Consider the following 22,437-nt stretch of genomic DNA (forward strand, 5'->3'; position numbering starts at 1 on the left):
ATTTTGCGCTCATGCTTATATATAACTATCTGAAAATGTTTTCAAATTTATAAAATAATATCTCACCTTCTAAAAAGAAGTTTAAGTTGTGAGTGAAAATGATCTTGCAATGTAGTTCAGGAAGTAGTAGTCAAAATGGCTGTGTTTCTCTCTCTTCCTTTATATATATTCAGGTACATAGCCAATCAAATGTCAGGTAAAAAAAGTAGAAAATGAAAGTAACATTTTAATTGGTTGTCAATTCCAACACTTCAGATGTGTTTTGTGAAGTAATTTACCTCAGGGTATTTAGAGAGGTCTACAGGCTAAATGGTTAAATGGAATTTCAATCAAATTTGTGAAAATGGTAGGCATTGGTATGTAGTATGAGGTAATCTATATTTGGTGAAATTGTCTCCAGTCGCTTTTCTGTAAACTACTTTCCCACCTTTTTTGATGGTGCGCTTCCCAGGGAGCGACCCGGTACGCGAACTGGCGAGCGCCCCGGTTCGCGAACCTTAAGCGTTACGGGAGTCCACCATTTTGTGTTTCGGTCGAATTAAGATACAAGATGGAGGGCAAATAATGTTCAGAATGGGTAGAAGGGGGCACGGTAGACTTATCTTGACCCCCTAGGTTTTCTGAGGGTGGCTGAGGAGGCCCATATGTGAGAAAAAAAAACATTTTTTAAAAAATTTAGCGAGGTTAGCTCCCGGTTCGCGTACCGGGTAGCGCCCCAGGGAGCGTACTTTGTTGAAAATTAGTGAAAAATGTTAGAGTAAAATAATAATTGTGAGTGATCAGATGTAGGGTAGCTCTGAGAAGAGCTTTTGGGTTTATGGTACATTTAGGTACTTATAAGTAGGTACCAATGCACAGTCTTAAATTCAGAATGAAAATTTTGTTGCCCTCATCTGAGAAGTGAACTCCATCTCCTCTGTAGATATCTTGCATGTAGTAACGCAAGTTATTGTTGTACAGGGAGCCCATTCCATGGTCTCTCATGTAAGCTGAAACAGATTTGTTTACATGCTTCCTCGACTTCTCAATTTGTGGACAAAATTGGTTTGACCACCTCCATTTCTGTCTTTGGCATATATTTGAATATACCAAGGCAGTCTGAGGAAAAAGTGCCATCAATTGCTCAAAGGTGTCCTTTAAAAGCATTTCCAGACCTACCCCAGTCAAAGTGCCCAAATCATTACCTCCACAGTGCACAATTAACAGGTCAGGTTTTGGCAAATGCATAAAGGTTTTCACCAATGGTATCAATTGGTGACATTTTAATCCTCTGTGGCCAAACCACTTAATTTCCACATCTTGTAAATTGAGGTTAGGTAAATTCCTGTTCTCAGCATACCTCTGAGCCCAATAGATGTAACTATGTCCAACAATCCAGACAGAAAACATGGTGAGAGAAGGTTCTCCTGCAGTCAGATGAAGTGTGGCAATGAAATGGCAGTTGAAAAAATAAGAGTTTAAAATGAAAAAAACGGTGGAGTTTCTGTGTTAATGAAGCAGTAACAGTGATTGGTGGATTTTGATTGCTGAAAACAGAAAGTTAGGGTGCATGGATGAGTTGTTTGAAAGATGTATTTTGAGTGGTCAAGAAAAAATCATTAAATGAAAGAATGCACTGGATATGAGGTGCACTGAGAGTTCAGAGTTCAATTGCAACATTGTTGTGTGAACTTGCAAACACCAGAGGTCTTCCAAGACGTGGTTGCCATGCAGAAAAGGCATGAAATCGCAGAGGGGGGAAGGGTTTTCATTTGAAAAAAGTGAGGGAAGAGTTTTGATTGGGTGACATGAGAGATATGTGTGAAGAATTACAGCATTTCTGTGCTTTTGATAGCTGCAGACTCTGGAGTGCATACCTTTTGCTCTGCTGAAGACAAATTGGTGTGTTTATGAGACTGTTTTGAAACTCAAAGTATTTGCTAAGGTGAGAAAAGATTTCTTTAATTTAGATAGAGAATAGTGTGCTTTAAGGAGAAAATTATGAAGAAAGTTGTGTTCTTCAAATGTTGCTTTGTCTCAAGTGTTTTACAAATAGATTTTGTTTCTTTGAGAAAATGTAATTGGAGAAAATGTGAAGTATTAGTACTGACAGGGTGTTATTGTGCATAGGAGCTGTGGAGTCTTTTCAAATTATGACTTGAAAATCGTTTTTGAGGAAAATGAATGGTTATAATATTTATGACAAGGACATAATGGTGTATGCTTCATTATAAGGCAATTGAGTGTCTCTGATGTTATTTTTCCCATTTTAATGTAAGACCTTTCTCTGTGGAGCAAATTGCTTGTAAATATGCTCCCATCTGTGCATGGCAAATTTAGATTTTGAATGTTTGCGTTACATAGCCATGTTAAAAGTGACACAAACATGCTGCAAAGGCAATCAAAAAACGCTTTTATGTGTCTTAAGGACATTTTAAGTCATTTCTCCATGTGCAGTGTTTTGAAGTTATGATTTGAAAATCGTTTTTGGGGAAAAGGAATGGTTTTTAAATTTATGACAAGGACATAATGGTGTATGCTTCTTTATAAAGCATTTCAGTGTCTCTGATGTCATTTTTCCCATATTACATTAAAAGACCTTTCTCCGTGGGGCACATTCATTGTAAATATGCTCCCACCTGTGCATGGCAAATTTAGATTTTGAATGTTTGTGTTACATAGCCATGTTAAAAGTGACCCAACCATGCTGGAAAGGCAATCAAAAAACGCTTTCATGTGTCTTAAGGACATTTTAAGTCATTTCCCCATGTGCAGTGTTTTCAAATTATGATTTGAAAATCGTTTTTGGGGAAAAGGAATGGTTTGTAAATTTATGACAAGGATATAATGGTGTATGCTTCTTTATAAGGCATTTCAGTGTCTCTGATGTCATTTTTCCCATATTACATTAAAAGACCTTTCCCCGTGGGGCACATTCTTTGTAAATATGGTCCCACCTGTGCATGGTAAATTTAGATTTTGACTGTTTGAGTTACATAGCCATGTTAAAAGTGACCCAAAAACTTGCAAAGGCTTTAAAAAAACACTTTCATGTGTCTTAAGGACATTTTAAGTCATTTCCCCGTGGGCAGTGTTTTCAAATTATGACTTGAAAATCGTTTTTGAGGTAAAGGAATGTTGTTAAAATTTATGTGCGCCATATGCCCCCAAATTTCTTTTTCAGGGGTGCAGCAGGGTGTTCTTGAGACACCCCTGCACCTTTGGAAAAATTCCTAATTTGTGATGAGCTAATTGCTAATCGCAAATTGCACCTTCATTCCTATGGGCCTCCTGGCCCATGGAAATGAATGGGTAATTTGCAATTAGCAATTTGCTCATCGCAAATTAGGAATGGTAAAGAATCGCTATTTATTCCTTAAAATTCGCTATTTAGGAAATGCAAAATAGTTTGATGATGCATATGGCGGTACATCTGTAACAAGATAAGAAGCTTAGGGATACATTTATGATGACTGGCGCAATGAAGTGGACATCACTTACTTCATTGGTAGAGCTTTACATGTATTATCTCCTCTGGATTCTTCATCAAGCGTAACTTTCATCTGCAATCCTGAGTAGGCCTCACCTTAAACAAACCTCTGGATAGGGCACACCTTATCGTCATCCTGAATTAATCATTTAAAATGCTAGGGACAGATTTATGATAGGTGTATGCCTCTTTTGCGCCACTGTGCGTCACTTTTGTGATGCAGCGGCGGTGCAAAAGATATGCTATGAGGCGACAAAATTACAAATTGATGCATTTAGGCAGATGTGTCATGGTGTAAAAAACACCGTGCCACATGAAACTGATGCAGCAGTGATGCAAAAGATGCACCATGTTGCAAGACAGGCCTCACTTGGGGCCATATGTATGAAGCTAATTAGCATTTGCAAAGGCCGAAGTTCTGTGAATTTCGGCCTTTGCGAATGCTAATTAGACAAATGGTATGTATCAAACAAGTTTGATGCAAAATAAGGAATAGCAAAATTTGCTATTCTTTATTTTGCGATTGCACTGAAGGATTTGCAAATTTTGTGATTTCTTAAATGCAATGTATCAAACAAAAAAACATGCAAAAAATGCCATTAAGGATTTGCAAATTACCACCAACTTCTAGTTGGTGGTAATTTGCGAATTCTTTTCAAAAAGCTTTTTTTCCAAAAAACAAAAGGTGCCATATGATGCCCATACATGCCCTTAGGGCATGTATGGGCGCCATATGCCCCCAAATTTCTTTTTCAGGGGTGCAGCAGGGTGTTCTTGAGACACCCCTGCACCTTTGGAAAAATTCCTAATTTGCGATGAGCTAATTGCTAATCGCAAATTGCACCTTCATTCCTATGGGCCTCCTGGCCCATGGAAATGAATGGGTAATTTGCAATTAGCAATTTGCTCATCGCAAATTAGGAATGGTAAAGAATTGCTATTTATCCCTTAAAATTCGCTATTTAGGAAATGCAAAATAGTTTGATGATACATATGGCGGTTCATCTCTAACAAGATAAGAAGCTTAGGGATAGATTTATGATGACTGGCGCATCACCAGGGATGTGCCAGTCATCCTGCGCTGCTGTTCCGCCACCCATGGTGTGCTGCATTTACAATGTGGCGCAGCATGGGGCAAAAATGGCACAGATGCGTGACGCATCTGTGCCGTAAAGGTGGCGCATTGCTGGAGTTGTATCGCAAGTGTGATTCAGCTCCAGCAAGGCTCAGGGGTGCCCCCTCTCCACAATGTTGCGTCAAGACCTATGCCTGCTTCAAGCAGGCGCAGGGTTTTGACGTAGCTTTCTCCTATCTGATTGTAAATGCGGCACACCATGAGTGGCAGAGCAGCGGTGCACGTTAACTGGTGCATGCCTGGGGATGTGCCATTTAACATAAATCTGCCCCTTTACATTTAAGTATGTGCAGGGGACACAGAGTCGGTGAGGCTTATCCAAGGTTAAGAAGAGATGAGTCCTGTTCACTGAAAAATTAGACATAGGCTTCACCTGCTCAGCATCGTTGGACATGGCTATATAATAGCTGCAAAATGTTACTCTTGTTAAACAATTTTACTATTATAATCTCTGAGATTTGTCTCTTACTCTGCAACATCTCATTGTTGTTATCTTTCTTTAAAGATAAAGACAACATCAACATGAGCGACAATCAGCAATCAGTTGATTTTGACCTCATCATTGAACTCGTAATTGAAACATCAGTGGATGTTGATCCTTTGGATGATTTAAATCCTGAGGATGAAGAAGAACGTGATGAGGATGCAGATTTGTCCGAATTATATGACATAGGATGGGAAGCTGACGTGCTTGAGCCTATGGAGCTATAAACATTTATTTTAAAAATTTATAATAAATAAAAAGTAAAAATGTAAACCGTTTAATTTAAAAATAAAGACACCTTCAAAAACAGGTTATGTGTAGTGTCTTCAATAAAATATTAAAATATGCTCATAAAATTAGATCAGATTCACATATAAAATAGCACAGGTAACATGAATATAAATTCCATTTCTTTTCTGCTATTTCTGTATTCTAAATTTGCCAAGCACTAAAAAATCTTCTATGTAAAAATGTCAAGTAGTGTTTTAAGTTTTTGATTACTGTTATTGATTTACTGTTGGGTAATAGTGGTTAATAACATTTTTTATTATATTTTACCACAGATTCAACTGCAGATAATTTCAAGATTTCAGCATGCCAACCAAAGAAAGAGTGAGAAAGGCTGCAAAAATGCAGCAGTCCTCTAACAAAAAGATTTGTCAAGTCACCAAGAAAGCACCGGGTAAGAGTACAAAAACATTCATAAGAAATATTTGTAGTAAAAAAAATATTACTACAGAAAATGTTTCAGTCCAGAAAAAGAGAAGCAATTCCAACGGAAAGGAAAGGCCAATGAAAAATGTTACTGCTAGAGCAAGAGATAACTCTGTGCATGATAGTAGAAGGAAACAACAGTTTAGGGACATTCGTAAACGAATGTTCCGCAACAGGATAATTGGCAATTTGTTAAAAAATATTAAGAAAGGTCAACAGAAAGTGGTTTTTTATAAGAGAAAAAAAAAAGTTGAGAAAGTTATTGATCAGGCATTTGAAATTAAACGTAAGTTATTTATTTTGATAATCAATAGAATTAGGAAGCTAAACAAGGCAATTTATGATTTTAAAAGAAATAGTAGATGGAAGAGAATAGTTAATCGTAGTAATTTTTGTGAAGTTTTTTCTGGAGAATGGATGCATAGTTCAAGCTGTGAGGCATTTTTTAATGAGGAGAGTTATTTCCAGGATAATGATTTGGTGCATGCAGTTGACACCAGTGGTCGAGCTTATGAAGTGAAAGATGGTTGTCCAGTTGAAAAAGAAAAACTTGTGACAACAGAGGCAGAAGAGGTGTTAGGTAATGAGGTTTTAGGAAGACGTGCTAAGGGTCCTGTGTACACCTGGAAGTGTAGTAGTATTTGCAGTGTGCGACAGGATTCCATCAATTTGCTTTGTGATTTTGTACGGTCATTTAATAAGAAAAGTTTGAAGCAGAAAATGAGGTTGTTGCAAGAATTAGATCCTTGCAGAGTGAGAGAAGTGACAGGTTTGCATGGTCATTCACTGGCTTGTCTTTCCAGGAGAGTATGCCAGAGTGTTTTTCATCATTTCAGGATGCTAGCAGTGCATCATAATAAAGTGAGGAAATTAGTTAGAATGTTGTATTATGCTAAGAGTCCAGCAATTATGCTTAAACAATTATGCGCTGCTCTTTTGCATGGTTCTGAAATAGATGTGAAGAATATATGTGAAGAAATTGAGTTTTGTTACTTTGGAAGTAAAGAGGAGAATGTTTTTGACCAAGAAGAAGCGGGTAATGTGGAAGACAGTGTACAGGTTTCCAGTACAGATAATTTCCAGAGGGAAATTGCGACGTTTCAGGTCAAATCAAGTGAGAGGCCAAATTTCACTTGTGTGTGTTGTCGACGCACTTATTATAAGAATCAGACTAAGTTAGTGGATTTATATGCAAAAAGTGAAAGGGAAAATAATAGTGAATGGAAGGATTTCGCAACATACTTGATGGCAGAAAATTGTTTTGATTTGGGATTGGATCAACGTGTGTGTACTTATTGTTGTTGCAAATTAAATCAAAACCAGATGCCTGCTAGAGCAGTTCATAATAATCTGGAATTGGTTGAGATTCCTTCTGAGTTGAAGGATTTAAATACTTGTGAATCTATTTTGATTCAAAGTATCTATCCCTTTCAGGCTATTGTAAGAATGGAGCCAAAGACAGGGAAATTGCCTCCATCAGATTTACAGAGAGGATTAAAGGGAAGAGTTGTTTATTTGCCTCTAGATTTGAAGAAAAACATTAACACAATTGGAGTAGAAAAAGTGGAAGAGGAACCTCTGGTTATCTTAGTTAATGGGGTTCCGACAAAGAATAAGAAAATATGGCAAGATTTAGTGGATGTTAGGAAAGTTAAAAAGGCAACATTGTATTTGAAAAAAAATAATAAATACTATAAGAATGTATATGTTGCAGAAGAGGAAGTAAGTGAGGAAGAGGATAGCGATTTGTGTGCTGGTCAAATTGAGAAAGTAGAACCCTCTACTAGTGAAGAAATATATGAACATTATAGTGTTCATCCTTTGCATTCCAAGGAAGTCATGGGGAATGCTATTGAGTTGTTTCAAATGAAACAAGCCAAAGGGAGTCCCATTAGTGTTTGGGAGGAATGTTTGGAAGCTCGGTGTTTCCCACAGCTTTTTCCAACAGGTCAGGGAGGAAGATATGATGAGCGACCTCATCAAATTCCTGCTTCTGAATACCGGACTTTGCGATTGTATGCAGGAGATGCTAGGTTTCGACAATGCATTCCTTATTTGTTTCATCTCCTGTTTGAAAGCGATCTGTCTGGACTGTCATATGCAGTGAACCACATCTTGAAAAGTGGTATACACATGCAAAACATCTCGGCAAGTGACTTTATGGATAAAGTCAATGTCCAAGACAGTATTTTGGATTCTCACTTGATTAATCTCATGGCGTGTCAGCTTGGTACTAATGAGTACTGGTACCGTCGTCATGGTGATTTAAAATGTATGCTGAGGAACTTAGGAACTCCCACATGGTTCCTCAGTCTGAGCTGTGCCGAATATGGCTGGGAAGACTTACTTGAATTTCTACGAGAGGCAAATGCTAACGTAGAAAACATCGAATTCAAGACACCCGGAGAACTGTGCTCTTTGGATCCAGTCAATGTATGTAGGTACTTCAATCATAGATTTGAAGCTATGATGTCTTTCATCATGAATAAGAAGAATCCACCTCTTGGAGAGGTGTTGGATTTCTTCTGGAGAAAGGAGTACCAAGCAAGAGGTGCTCCTCATATACATATGTTGCTGTGGATCAAGGATGCACCTAAATTTGGAACGGATCCAGAAGACTCAGTGATGAGTTTTATACAACAGTATTCTACGTGTGCTGTTCCAAACGCAAAGGAGAAGAAAAGCCTAAGAGAAAAAGTTCTGCGTTTCCAAAGCCATCGATGTGGAAAGTACTGTCGTCGTAAATTCCGAAAACAAGGACAAGTTCTACACCAAATGTCGTTTCGGCTCTCCACGACCGGTGATTTCTAAAGGAAGAGTAAACAGTTTGATGTCTTCGCTGCGACATAATGTGATGAAGAAATCACCTAAAAACACATACAATTTGAAGAGGAACGAAGAGTCCAAGTACATGAACGACTACAACCCGGTGATTTTGTCCATGTGGAATGCTAACATGGATATACAGTTTGTGGCTGATAACTGTATGGCTGTGGCTCGGTATGTGACGTCTTACATCACCAAAAAAGAGAAGACAGAATTGAAGGATATGTGGGAGGACATTTCCCATGAAAAGGGCCTCAGCAAGAAGTTGTACAGTTTCAGTCTGAAGATGTTGTCGCATCGAGAAATTGGAGCGTACGAATGTTCTGACCGGTTGTCTTCAGCAAGTCTCTATGCCAAGTCCAGGAGTATCGTTTGGGCGAGTCTTGGTCTTGCTGCAACGCGTAATCGAGTTCTCAAACCTGTGCGGGAAATTGAGTATTTGGCGGAAAAGGAGCCAAACAGTACCGACATTTTGAAGACCAACATGTTGGATACATATTATCCAAATCGAAGCATTCACCTCGAGAATGTTTGTCTGTATGAGGTTCTTCAAAATTACATATTCAAGAGGAACATCAAAGAAGATACTGAGAAAGGAGTGTATGCTGTAATAGGAAGTGAGGGATGTCTGGTCAAGCAAAGAAAATGCCACTTGGTAAACCATCGAAAATTGAGTGGCGAATCTCCTGAAAAAAAGGAGTTTTTCTATTTAGCACTTTTGCAACTTTTCAAGCCTTGGCGTGCAGAAGAGGAACTGCTTGGAGATTTTCTCTGTTACGAAGACTCTTTCAATGCCGCCAAGGAGACCATAGAATGTCCTGCTTTTCCCAAATATGTAGAAATGTTGAATGCGGAAATTGAGCAGGAAGCAATGATTGCAGCCGAGATTGCCAGAGACAGTTCTCAGGACAGTCAGAGTTCTGCTTCATTGAGTCAGGATCCACTAGGAGGACCTGTTATCGAAAATGAAGCTGCCACTGCTATGAATGAAGTGGAAAGAGCCATGGCACATGCTCAGGAGGATGCGGTTAACTTAGAAGAGTTGGAAAGACAACTCAACGTTGAGCAGAGGAAAATATATGACGAAGTTACCATGCAAATTGATCATGGATTAAGTCATGACAAGAAAGAGTGCTCATGTACGTCGTTGAAGCCTGTCCGACTGTACGTGAGTGGAGAAGCGGGAACTGGAAAAAGTTTCCTTATTAAAGCAATTTCATGTTATTTGCAGGAAAGGACAGAGTCATCGCTGTCTTGTGTTGTCACCGCTCCAACTGGACTGGCAGCACATAACATTAAAGGGATTACTTTACATCATTTACTGATGCTGCCAGTGGAGCATGACAACAAATTACAATATCACAAGCTATCTGGAGATGCTTGTTTTGAAGTTTCAAGAATCTTGAGGAAAATGAAACTTCTTATCATTGACGAAGTAAGCATGGTTTCCAATGTCATGCTTGCCTTTGTGCATTTGAGAATGCAAGAAGTTCTCAAAACAGAGTATGATGTGTTATTTGGTGGCAAACACATCATTGTTTTCGGAGATCTTCTGCAGCTGACACCAGTGAAAGGGCAACCTGTGTTCAAAATGCTCACGCATGAAGATACCAGGAAGTGCCTAGGCAGCATTGGCAACGTCAATATATGGTTAAACTTCAATTATGCTGAACTGCATGAAAATATGCGTCAGGCGAAGGATGAAGTTTACAAGACTATTCTACAAGATGTTAGAATTGGAAAAGTGACCGAGCATGGGAAAGAAGCTTTACATGCACGATTACTGTCAAATTTATATCCAGAACAAGATGTTGTGCCTGAGAATATTTTTCAGAAAATTACTGAGAAGAAATCTGGAATATGTTTGATGCCAACTCTTGCAGAATGTGCCAAATTCAACAACAAAATGTTGCATTTAGAAAAGCAAGAGATTGTGAAACTGGAAGCTATTGACAGAGTAGAGCATATGGGATCAACAATTATTTTGTCTGAGAATCTGAAAACAAAATTGGATTCATTAGAGAAGAGTATATCTAAAACTGCAGGTTTTGAAAAGAATCTGAATGTGTGCTTGAACTGCCGTATAATTTTAAGAAGGAATTTACATGTTGAAAGAGGTCTGGTAAATGGATCAATGGGTAATGTTGTTGATTTTGTAAAATACAGAAATAGAGATGGAATTGAATTTTTAAAAATTAAATTTGATGGCATTGAGGAAGTACAGCTAATTGGTAGTTGTTCTGCTAGATTTTTGCTTGTAAAAGACTTATATGTTCGCCGTAAGCAGTTTCCTGTTTGCTTGGCATATGCGGTGACAATCCATAAATCGCAAGGTTTAAGTGTAGACAGTGCATTGGTGAATATTGGCAGTTCTGTGTTCAAGGAGGGTATGGCATATGTGGCATTGTCACGAGTTAGAACTTTATCGGGATTGTACTTGATTGAGTGTGATGTCACAAGCATTTGTGCGGATCTAGATTGTGTTAAGGAATACAATAGGTTAAGAAGAGAGTATGCGCCACATTTGCCTCAATATTCTTTGTTTGAGAAACGTGTGGTAGGCCGGAAACGAAGAAATGTGACCAATACTGGTGAGGTTGTAGCAAAAAGACAAAAAGTCGATGAACCTGAAATTATAAGCAGAAACAAAAAGGATTCTGTTGAAGATGTTGTTGGTTTTCAATTTGAAAACAGTTCTGGTGTCAACTGCTATGCTAATGTAGTGGTTAATGTTTTGTTTTCTCTAGAAAATGTAAAAGAAGAGATTGTGGTCAATTCTGATCAAAGATTTTGCAGTTTGTTAAATTCTGTCTTAGAAAAATGTAGCACTGATAGAACAAACATAGAAAGTGTGTCTGAAATTCGAAATCTGTTAGACAGATGTTCAGGCCAAACACAATTCTCTCAAAATATTCAGCAAGATTGTCAGGAGTTTTTAATGTATATGCTTGATGTATTGCATGCTGAAGGTGTAGATGTAGATCAGCTGTTTGGGCTTTCTTATCAATGGCAGCATGACTGCGAGAACTGTAGGGTATCAAGTACTACTAGTGTAGACTCAGAAAGATTTATATATTTAACTTTGCCAGACAGTAAATCAGTCTCCTTTAATAAGCTAGTAAAAGCAGCTGATCACAACATGGAGTGTAGCCAATGTAAATCTGAAATGATGTCCACATTATTTATACGAACATATGGCCAGTATGTCATTTTAATGTTCCAACGATGTAGGCCTGATGGAACAAAATTGACAACTTTAATTAAAAATTTTGTGGCTTTGCAGTTGTCAATATCAGGAAGGACTTTTGTAACTGCAGCAATTATATATCATGACGGTCCTTCAACAACATCAGGACATTACACAGCTTATTTAAAGTCTAGAAATGGCTGGTCATTCTGCAATGATTCTGTTTTAATTTTCAAAAAAAAATTGCCGTATGACCTTAAAAACTCTTACCTGGTGTTTTTAAAACCAAAATTTTAGGGAAAGAATCTCGGGATGTGCTCTGAGGAATTTCAAGAAGTTCTAATGGCTCCTACACGATTTGGCCTTGAGGATAAGTGTAGTTCAGAGACATAACTTCTAACGATAAGACTGGACGTCATGGAGAAATAAGTGCACTTTGAATGAGTTCAGAAAAACTATTTCTTTTTATAAGCTAATTGAAGCAGCCAATCAAAACATAGAGTAGAGGGAATGTAAGTCTGCAATGCTGTCTACTGTTTTACATTGCTTTGTGATTAAAAGTGATGTAGAGAATTAAATAATTGTAGTAGTCATAGAGGTAGTGTAAGTCTGCTTCATAGTAAGCAGTATCAGTGTCATAGGAAATGTAGAACATGACTGAGAAAGAAGGGGAAGATATTACTAGTCCAGGATTGTGAAAATGATCTTCAACATTTTAATTCTGAAAGTTGCGGAAATGCCAAATGACGGGATTGGCTTACAAGAAATCCAAGAGTTATAAATGGCTCTGACAAGATTTGGCCTTGTGGAAACTTGTGGTAGAGAGCAAGAAGTCATTTATTGTATGTAACATGTTTTTCAAAACAATGGAATGTTTTCTTTCAGAAAGTGGCGGGCTGAAAGTAATAACAGCACAACAGAGTGTAAGCTGTTCATAGGACATCTTTTGACGTCATGGAAAGTAAGTTAACTTTAAGGAGTTCTGAATTCTGATTTGTTATGTTGTATGGGTTTTTTAAACACAATCATTTTGATTGTGTTTTTTTTCCCCGCTGTTATATGATGAATACCTTCAAGTCACTGTTTTTAGTGAAATTTGATACATTCTGAGACCAGCAAAAATAAACCATTTAACATGTATATTTAATTCTGTACTGTTTCCATTTATGATGTACATTTAGAACTGTGTAGGAGGCATGGAGAAGGAGAGGCTTCTGTAAGTGTCAAAGTTCTTGCATACAGTGCTCATATTCTACGTAGTCTTTCATATGATAGACTACATTTCCACAATGAGATACCTAAGCAAAGGAAACACAGGTCATATGATTGTGGAATGAGCAAAAAAATGTGCATGTTTTTCAATTATATTACCTGTGTTTCCTAACATTACACACCACATTGTGTAGATGAGGTTTAGGCCTGTTCCTGGAGACAGAGGAGGTCTGACATTTGTTCAAGAGTGCAGTGGACATTACTCACTTCGTTGGTAGGCCTCCACATGTATTATCTTCTCTGTATTCTTCAACAAACCTAAATTCCATCTGCAACCCTGAGTAGGACTTACCTGAAACAAATCTGTGGATAGGTTACACCTTATTGGCATCTTGAAACAATCATTTAAAATGTTAGGGTCAGATTTATGGTGGCCGTGCGCCTCTTTTGCTCCATTGTGGGTCACTTTTGTGTAAAAGATGCACCATGTTGCAAGATAGGTTTCAGTTCATCTCCAGCAAGATACCATCAGTTTAAAATGTATATAATTAGCATTGTGTAGGGGGCATGCAGAAGCAAAAGCTTTTATAAGTGTCAAAGTTGTTGCATGCAGTGCTGCACTTCTAGGTACTGTTTAATATGCTGGACTACATCTGCACTATGAGATACCTAAGCAAAGGCAACACAGGTGATGTGATTGTGAAATGAGGAAAAGAAACTCCACATTTTTCAATTACATCACTTGTGTTTCCTAAGTTTATGAATGACATTGTGCAGATGAAGTTTAGGTCTGTCCACGGACACAGAAGAGGTCTGGCCTTTGTTCAAGAGTGAAGTGGACATGCCTTACTTCATTGGTAGGCCTTCACATGTATTATGTCCTCTGTTCTCTTCAAACAACTCGAAATTTCATTTGGAACCCTGAGTAGGTCTCACCTCAAACAAACCTCTGGATAGGACACATCTTATTGGCATCCTGAAGCAATCATTTAAAATGTTAGTGTCTTGCGACACTTTTCTGAGACAACAGCAGTGCAAAAGATGCACCATGTTTTAAGATAGGCCTCACTTCATCTGCATCAAGATACTGTTAGTTTAAAATGTATATCTTTAGGACTGTGTAGGGGGCCTGGAGAAGCAGAAGCTCTTGTCAGTGTCAAAGTTGTTGAAAAACTGTTTGTCCTTCAATCTTTTCCCTTGTCGTTTGTAATTTTTAAATACATGTTTTAATATTTTTCAAATGTTTGTTCTCTCTTTCACAGATTGAAAGTATAAAAACAAAAAGTGAGTAATTTAACGACAATTATAAGGTAAATGTTTTGTATTCTTTGCGTTACATTTCTATCACATTCACCTACTATTAGTTCCACAGCTTCATTTCTTTAACCCTCAGTTTCCTGCCTTTGCTACTTTCCTCATTCCTTTCTCTATTACCTACTTACTCAACTCCTTCCACTCTTTTTCTCAGTCCCTCTCTTCTCATAGTTCCTCACTCTTGTTCACTCACTCCGTCTCTATTACTCTTAGTGTCTTTGACTGATCACTTTTTCACTACTTGTTCATAATGCTTTCTCTGTGTAGTTGAAGCACACTAAGGGGCATATTATGAACACAGCTAATAAAATTATTGCTGTTTTTATTGGCAGAAAACTGGTGCAAAAGTGGTTTTAGCGGCAGTTTTCTGCCGCAAAAGCGGCTTTGGTGACATATTTCTGCCGATAAAAGCTGCAAAACTTTTATTGCCTATGTTGATGATATGGCTCTATGTTATTTACATTTCTTTGCTGTTTCAATTAATCTTTTTCTGTTATTTTTTGTTTTCTGTTTTCTATTTTTTCTCTCTGTTATTCCCCATGTTTTAATCTTATTTTGAACATTCACTCACATTCTCCAAGAAACTCTTCTTTGTTATTGTTCTACTCTCTTTTTTTCTTTCACTTCCTTATCTATTTTGTTTTCCACAATTATACCCTCTTCCGTCTTTTCTTCGGTAAATAGATCTATTAAACAGTATCTCTGGTTTACTCCCTATAGCTGTCTTTCTTTTACCATCACTCTCTGTTTACTTTCCTTATACTTACTCTTCTTTTTTTTTTAAAAAAAAATGTTTTGGTTCGCTCCCGGTTCGCGAACCGGGAAGCGAACTGGGAAGCGAACTAAAAGAAATAGAGCTTGCCAGAGTGCTAAACATTCTAGCAATTTTTTTTGAAAGGGGAGGTAGTTCTGAAAAGAACTTTTTTTTAATGTTTTTGTTGTTTTATATTTTTTTTTTATTTTTTTAACATTTTTTGTTTTTTTGTATTTTTTGAACAATTTTATATTTTTTTTGGTTTTTTTGGGGGGGGAAACAACAAAAAACAGGCATTGAAAAGGGCTCAACAGGAGCAAAACAAAAATTACTGTCTGGGGCGGTTAGGGCAATTATGATTGTTATAAGCCAGGTTGATGGAATTAATACTCATGTTACCACATGATATCAATGCACCACAGTGCAGACAAGTAAATTTCATATGCCCAAAATTATCCTGGATGTTTGGCACGGTTTCCCGTGCCTCTGCTGCTGTCAATGATATTAACGATGTTGACCTGGCCACAGGAGTTGCTGTTGGGTTTTGTTCCATGTCACGAATTTCCGCCCGGCTGTAATTGAGTGGATGCCACCTGTTCATGTGCCTATGCATGGTATAGTTCCCATAGCTATACTTTTTATCAGTCCCTCTTGATAATTTCTCTTTGCAAATGAGGCAGGTGACATACCTCGCATTCACTTTCTTCTGCCCTGGAGGGATTGAAAAAAACTGCCAAATGAAACTGGCTTTCCTATGGGAAACCCGGGGCACCTCTTCCAAGAACTGTGGTCCTTCTCTCTCCTCTTCCTCTATTTCTTCCTCTTCCTCCTCTGTGTTGGTGATGACCTGGGGAGGTGGTCCTCTCTTCCCATGAGGAGGTGGAGGTGGTGGTGGGGGTGCACCAACTGAAGCAAGTACTGAAGCCATTGCTCTACTATGAATAAAGGTCTTCCTCTCACAATGATGAAAGTCAGAGTGAGGAAAGAAGGAGGGGTTTTCATCATTTGGGAAAAACAATAGTTCTAAACCAATGAAAAGTGTTATTTTTAGGTCACCTGACCTAGCCTTACATGATTATGAAACCAAAAGTTAAATGAACCAATGAAAAGTTTTATTAACAAGTCACATGACCTCTCACGCTTATGTTACGCGCTGCGGAACGCGCCCCGGATCGCTTCCGGGTCGCTGCGCTTCGCGCCTCGGTTCGCGTACCGGAGCACTTCCGGGTGCGCTAACGCAGCACGTCATAAGACGCATTACGCGACAACGTGATACGTCGCGCTTCCGCGACGCGTCACGATATTGATTTCTAACGCGGCAGTTGCGCTAACGGAACGTTTACCGGTTCGCGGACCGGGTCGCGGCATCAAATTGAGCTAACGGAAAGCTTCCCGGTTCGCGAACCGGGAGCGAAACAAAAAAAATATTTAAATTTTTTTTATTAATAAACATAAAATATATTTTTGGATTTAAAGAAGAATACATTTTACAGCTACAGATATTAGCTTTTAAAAAACCAATGAAATTCACTGAAAAAACCATAGGTTATAGACCATATATAGTTAGGAATTAGCATTTACAAAACCTTGAAAATTCACTGAAAAAACCATAGGTTATAGACCATATATAGTTAGGAATTAGCATTTAAAAAACCTTATTTTACTCACACAAAACCATTGAAATTCCATATATAGTTAGTTGCACTAACTATATATCGCGCACCCGCAATCCACTGCTGATGATGTCACATATTACATCATTCATGACATGGTCAGTGACATCACTGATGACATCACTGATGACATCTCAAATGACTTCACGGATGACATCACTGATGACAACATCCAGTGACTGTGTGTTTCTGTAAAGTTAAAATATGTCTTACATATTGAAGAATGAGTGGAAGTATAAGTGTCTGGACGAAGGATTTAGTAGGTGCATGACTGAATGTATGAGTGAGTGATTAAATGTGTCTCACTGAGTGCATGGGTTAGTGACTAAACTGTCTTAATTTGTGCATCATTATGTCTGTTGTTCTGTAAACTGCAGCATGTGTTGATCAGTAGCTATATGAGTAACTATATGGGTTATTGATTGATTGCCCAAGTATTTGCATGGGAGACTGAGTGTGTGTGTGGCTGGCTGGGAGGTGTGTGACTCTGTGCAGATCAATGTGTACTTGTATCAATGATTGTATAAGAGACTAAGTATGTGTTAGTATATGGTTGAAAACGTAAGGTGCTCTATGTTTAACTGTATACATTAGAAAATGGAAGTGTGATTGATTCTTTACAGGACTGACTAGGTGTGTGAGTAACTCCATGGATGAGTGGCAGAGTGTGAGTGTCTGTATAGGTGTATGAGTGCATATGATAGTGTTGTAAAGATGATTGATTGTATGTATGAATGATTGTATGGGTGAATGAGTGAATGTGTGTGTAGACGTAGGAATCAGTGAGTGCGTATGTAGTAACTAGTATTGGTGTGTCAATGGTTTCAAAAATTATACTCTGTATTTAACACTGAGTGTAACAGAGGTTATATTAAAATGTGAGGAGATGCATTGTATTGTCACATGAATGATATCATCAGTGATGTGGTCATTGATGTCAAATGAGATGTCATCAGTGATGTCATCCGTGATGTCATTTGAGATGTCATCAGTGATGTCATCAGTGATGTCACTGACCATGTCATGAATGATGTAATATGTGACATCATCAGCAGTGGATTGCGGGTGCGCGATATATAGTTAGTGCAACTAACTATATATGGAATTTCAATGGTTTTGTGTGAGTAAAATAAGGTTTTTTAAATGCTAATTCCTAACTATATATGGTCTATAACCTATGTTTTTTTCAGTGAATATATATATAAATATATATATATATATATATATATATATATATATATATATATATATATATATATATATATTACCTACTGGCGGTCGCCAGTAGGTTTATATAGTTAGGATTTTTTCTCTATGGGATTTTTGAAAATTCTATGTCTAATAACTTTGGCGTTTGTGGACGGAATTGGCTGAAATTTTCAGGAAAATGGCACATTTTGTTTCTGAGCAGCCCCTGAAAATTTGGGGGGGGTTCGTCAAGGGGGGGCCGAGAAAAAAAGGGGGGTCCCAAAACGCGTTTTTCCAATGTTAATTTTCATAGGGCGGTTGGCCTCACTTTTAGCCCGAACGGCTGAATGGATTTGCACGAAACTTGGCAAAATTGTAGGGACTGGTAGCCCGATGTGCCTTTGCTAGGTCTCAATATATGTGCTCCAGTGGATTTTGAGAAATTAACGTTCAAAAAAAGATATATATCTGTAACAGCGGACCGGGCAGCGCTCCAGTTCGCGTACTTTTCGCGTTACGGAGCTTTGTGAAGCGAAGCTGATTGGTTCTCCGGCGTCTGTAAACATTCCAAACAGTCCGTAGCGGCCGCCATCTTGTCTCTCGGTAGGATCGAGAGACAAGAGGAGGCCAAAGCGAAGGGGCAAATGACCATAAGGGGGCATAGTAGATCCTCCCTGACCCTCTAGGTTTGATGTGGAGGTTTTAAAAGGGCCCCGCGGGGCAAAAAAAAAAAAAAAAAAAATAATCGAACGGCTGAATGGATTTGCACGAAACTTGGCAAAATTGTAGGGACTGGTAGCCCGATGTGCCTTTGCTAGGTCTCAATATATGTGTTCCAGTGGATTTTGAGAAATTAACGTTCAAAAAAAGATATATATCTGTAACAGCGCTCCGGGCAGCGCTCCACTTCGCGTACTTTTCGCGTTACGGAGCTTTGTGAAGCGAAGCTGATTGGTTCTCCGGCGTCTGTAAACATTCCAAACAGTCCGTAGCGGCCGCCATCTTGTCTCTCGGTAGGATCGAGAGACAAGAGGAGGCCAAAGCGAAGGGGCAAATGACCATAAGGGGGCATAGTAGATCCTCCCTGACCCCATAGGTTTGATGTGGAGGCTTTAAAAGGGCTCCGCGGGGCAAAAAAAAAAACCAAAAAAATCGTTTTTTTGGTGGCATGCCCGGTTAGCGTAACGGGAAGTGGACTGGGGAGCGTACTACAAGGAAAGAAGAATGATTGACTTTTAACTTATTGTATGTTTATAGACTTTTTTAAAACTTTTTTTTCTGCTGAGTGACGTCTCGGCCTATCTCCACGGGATGCAGTCCCTACCATCTCGGCGTTTAAGCCCAGGGGGACCGGTAGTGTGGGAGAGATAACGGGGCATATTATCAAGGGGGTTTATCTCCGCTTTTTTGGCTTTAAAAGCCAAGAAAGCGGAGATAAAATTATCTCCGTATTACCTAGCTGTCGCTAACACCAGTTATCGACCGCTAGTAGGAGATAGCGACCATCTTGGGCCCCACTTTGCATGTCAGTGATATTTATCACTAATGACATGCAAAGTGGGCATTCCAAGATGTTAGCGACTGGAAACAGTCGCTAACATCGCTATCTCCTATTACCAACTTTTGGAGATATTTGCGCTAAGCGCGAATATCTCCAAAAAGTAACACCTGCCCTGAGCAGTTCTTAGCCATGTTATCCAATGGGAGGTGGATAACATGGCTAAGAGCATTAGCTCGGTAATGCATGAATATCGCTGACTTTTCAGCGATATTAATGCATTGCGGCCGTTTTTTATCGCATTTGCGATAAACCTTGATAATAGCAAGGTTTATCTGCGATAATTTGTGACGATGCTTAGCGGTAAAAAATTCGTTGCTAAGCATCGTTAGGGATAAATACCGCTTAACTTTGGTAATATGCCCCAACGTCTGTTAACGTTCGATTAGAAGGAAATCAGGAAGTGTTGAAAAACATTGTCTGCGCCATCTTGCCTTTTTTCAAATGCCACACTTTTGTCGTGCACGGCAGCCATTTTAGATGCCTTGACCAGACCCACTCTCTGCACGCTGTCGATCCTTAGCATGGCTCCCCACCCTCGCAAGCATCTCCCCCAGGCACTGGTCACCCCCGCTCTCTGTCTTATGCATGGGCAATAAACCTCCCCCCATCTGCGCTGCTCTTCCCTGAGAATCACACCCTGTGCCCGCCCGACACCTCCCTTTCGCCCTATTCACTACCGCACCCTCTGACACTCCTCTTCCTCTGTGTCCGATTGTCCAGGCCGGTCCCAGGCTATCAGCTAGCCTTGCAGATGTAGTTTATGGCCCCAGCTGTAAAGAATCACCCCTCTTCAAAGGAGTTATAGTAGATCAAGGCCCACACCCGATGAGATCCGTCACACCACACGCGTTCCTACTATCTGAAAACCATCCTGTATTGTGATTGGGGAGGGGACCGAGCCTGAAGCGGAAGATTCCAGGGATGACTCTTTGTACATCAAAGTTTTTACAATTATGTGTCACATTAAAAATATATAGCACTCCAACAAAGTAGTAGGATTATAAAACTTTAATAACTTATAAATATATACAACAAAACAAAAACAGTAAAAACATTTAAACATTTTTAGGGAAAAAGAAGGAACAATGGTCAGTAGCGGTCGGTTGTGCGAATAGTCCCAAGGCAGCACAACGTCCAGATTTCTGGACGGCACCCAGGTGATGTTGCCTGGATGCCGCACTGATTTGGGTATCCGGCGTGGGGCGTCCCGGGGGGTGGGTCGTCAGTAGCGGTCTGTTGTGCGAATAGTTCCAAGGCAGCAGAACGCGCTGAAATGTGGATGGCACCAAGGTGATGTCCAGTAAGTTGCCGCCCTCCGAATAACGGCGTGGGGCGCCCCGGGGGGGGGGGGGGAGGCGGCGTGAACGGGCCTCCCCAGGTGGAGCCTCGTCTGCTGTAGTGGGGCGCCCCTTTACCGTTTCAGTTGCCATTCCGTCCGCTTTTGGTCCACTGTGTCAAAATCCGCAATTCAGCTGAGTTGCGCCCACTCTTGCGGTGCAGCGATAGGCGGCTGTCACAGGACTCTCAAAATGGCGGCAGGCTCTTTCCTTTTTGGGCCTGGTCCACTGAAATGGCCCTGGGACACCTTGGAAATCGGACGCTTGTCTGCTAGGTCTTGGACCCCATTCTCGAAAGCGTCCCCTCCGCCTTGAGGATTCTACAAAAGTCTTGGGGGCCCCCGACTCCTGCAGGCTTCCGGTGGGGAGCGGCTGCCATGATTGCTCGCGGAATGACCACGACGGAGCCACGAGATGGTGGTGCTTTCATGCTGATGCCAGCTTCAGTCTGAAACATCCAGAAACAAGGTGGGGCTTTCATCGTTTGGGAAAAAAAAAAAGTTTTCATCCAATGAAAAGTGTTATTTTTAGGTCATATGATCAAGCCTTCCATCATTAGGAAACCAAAAGTAAAATGAACCAATGAAAAGTTTTATAAACAAGTCACATGACCTGTTATGCGGCATAGGGTATAAAAAGCGTAGAAAATCTGTTGGCACGTGAGGCGGCGTCAGTAGCGGACCGATGTGCGAATAGGCCGAAGGCAGCACAACGCGCCAAGATCCGGATGGCACCGAGGTGGTGTCCAGCAAGTTGTCGCACTGGTGTGGCCATCCTACAATGCTGAAAGTCGGCGTGGGGCGCCCCGTTGGCCTGTGAGATGGCGGCAGTAGCGGACCGATGTGCGAATGGGGCCAAAGGCAGCGCAACAATATTTTCTGAATAGAAGACACCACAAGGCGCTGAGATGCCAAGATCCGGATGGCACCGAGGTGGTGTCTAGCAAGTTGCCGCACTGGTGTGGCCATCCTACAATGCTGAAAGTCGGCGTGGGGCGCCCCGTTGGCCTGAGAGATGGCGGCAGTAGCGGACCGATGTGCGAATGGGGCCAAAGGCAGCGCAACAATATTTTCTGAATAGAAGACACCACAAGGCGCTGAGATGCCAAGATCCGGATGGCACCGAGGTGGTGTCTAGCAAGTTGCCGCACTGGTGTGGCCATCCTACAATGCTGAAAGTCGGCGTGGGGCGCCCCGTTGGCCTGTGAGATGGCGTCAGTAGCGGACCGATGTGCGAATGGGGCCAAAGGCAGCGCAACTATATTTTCTGAATAGAAGACACCACAAGGCGCTGAGATTCGGTTAGCACCGAGGTGGTGTCTAGCAAGCTATGCAGCTGAGTTGCGTGCGCACTTGCGGCGAATAGGTCGAAGGCAGCACAACAATGTTTTCTGAATAGAAGACACCACAAGGCGCTGAGATTCGGTAGGCACCGAGGTGGTGTCTAGCAAGTTGCCGTACTGGTGTGGCCATCCTACAATCCTGCTCCGAATAACGGCGTGGGGTGCCCGAAGGGGGGGGGGGGAGACGGCGTGAACGGGCCTTCCTAGGTGGAGGCTCGTCTGCTGTAGTGGGGCGCCCCTT

This window comes from Lissotriton helveticus, chromosome 3_1, assembly GCF_964261635.1.
Source record: "Lissotriton helveticus chromosome 3_1, aLisHel1.1, whole genome shotgun sequence".
NCBI lineage: Eukaryota > Metazoa > Chordata > Amphibia > Caudata > Salamandridae > Lissotriton > Lissotriton helveticus.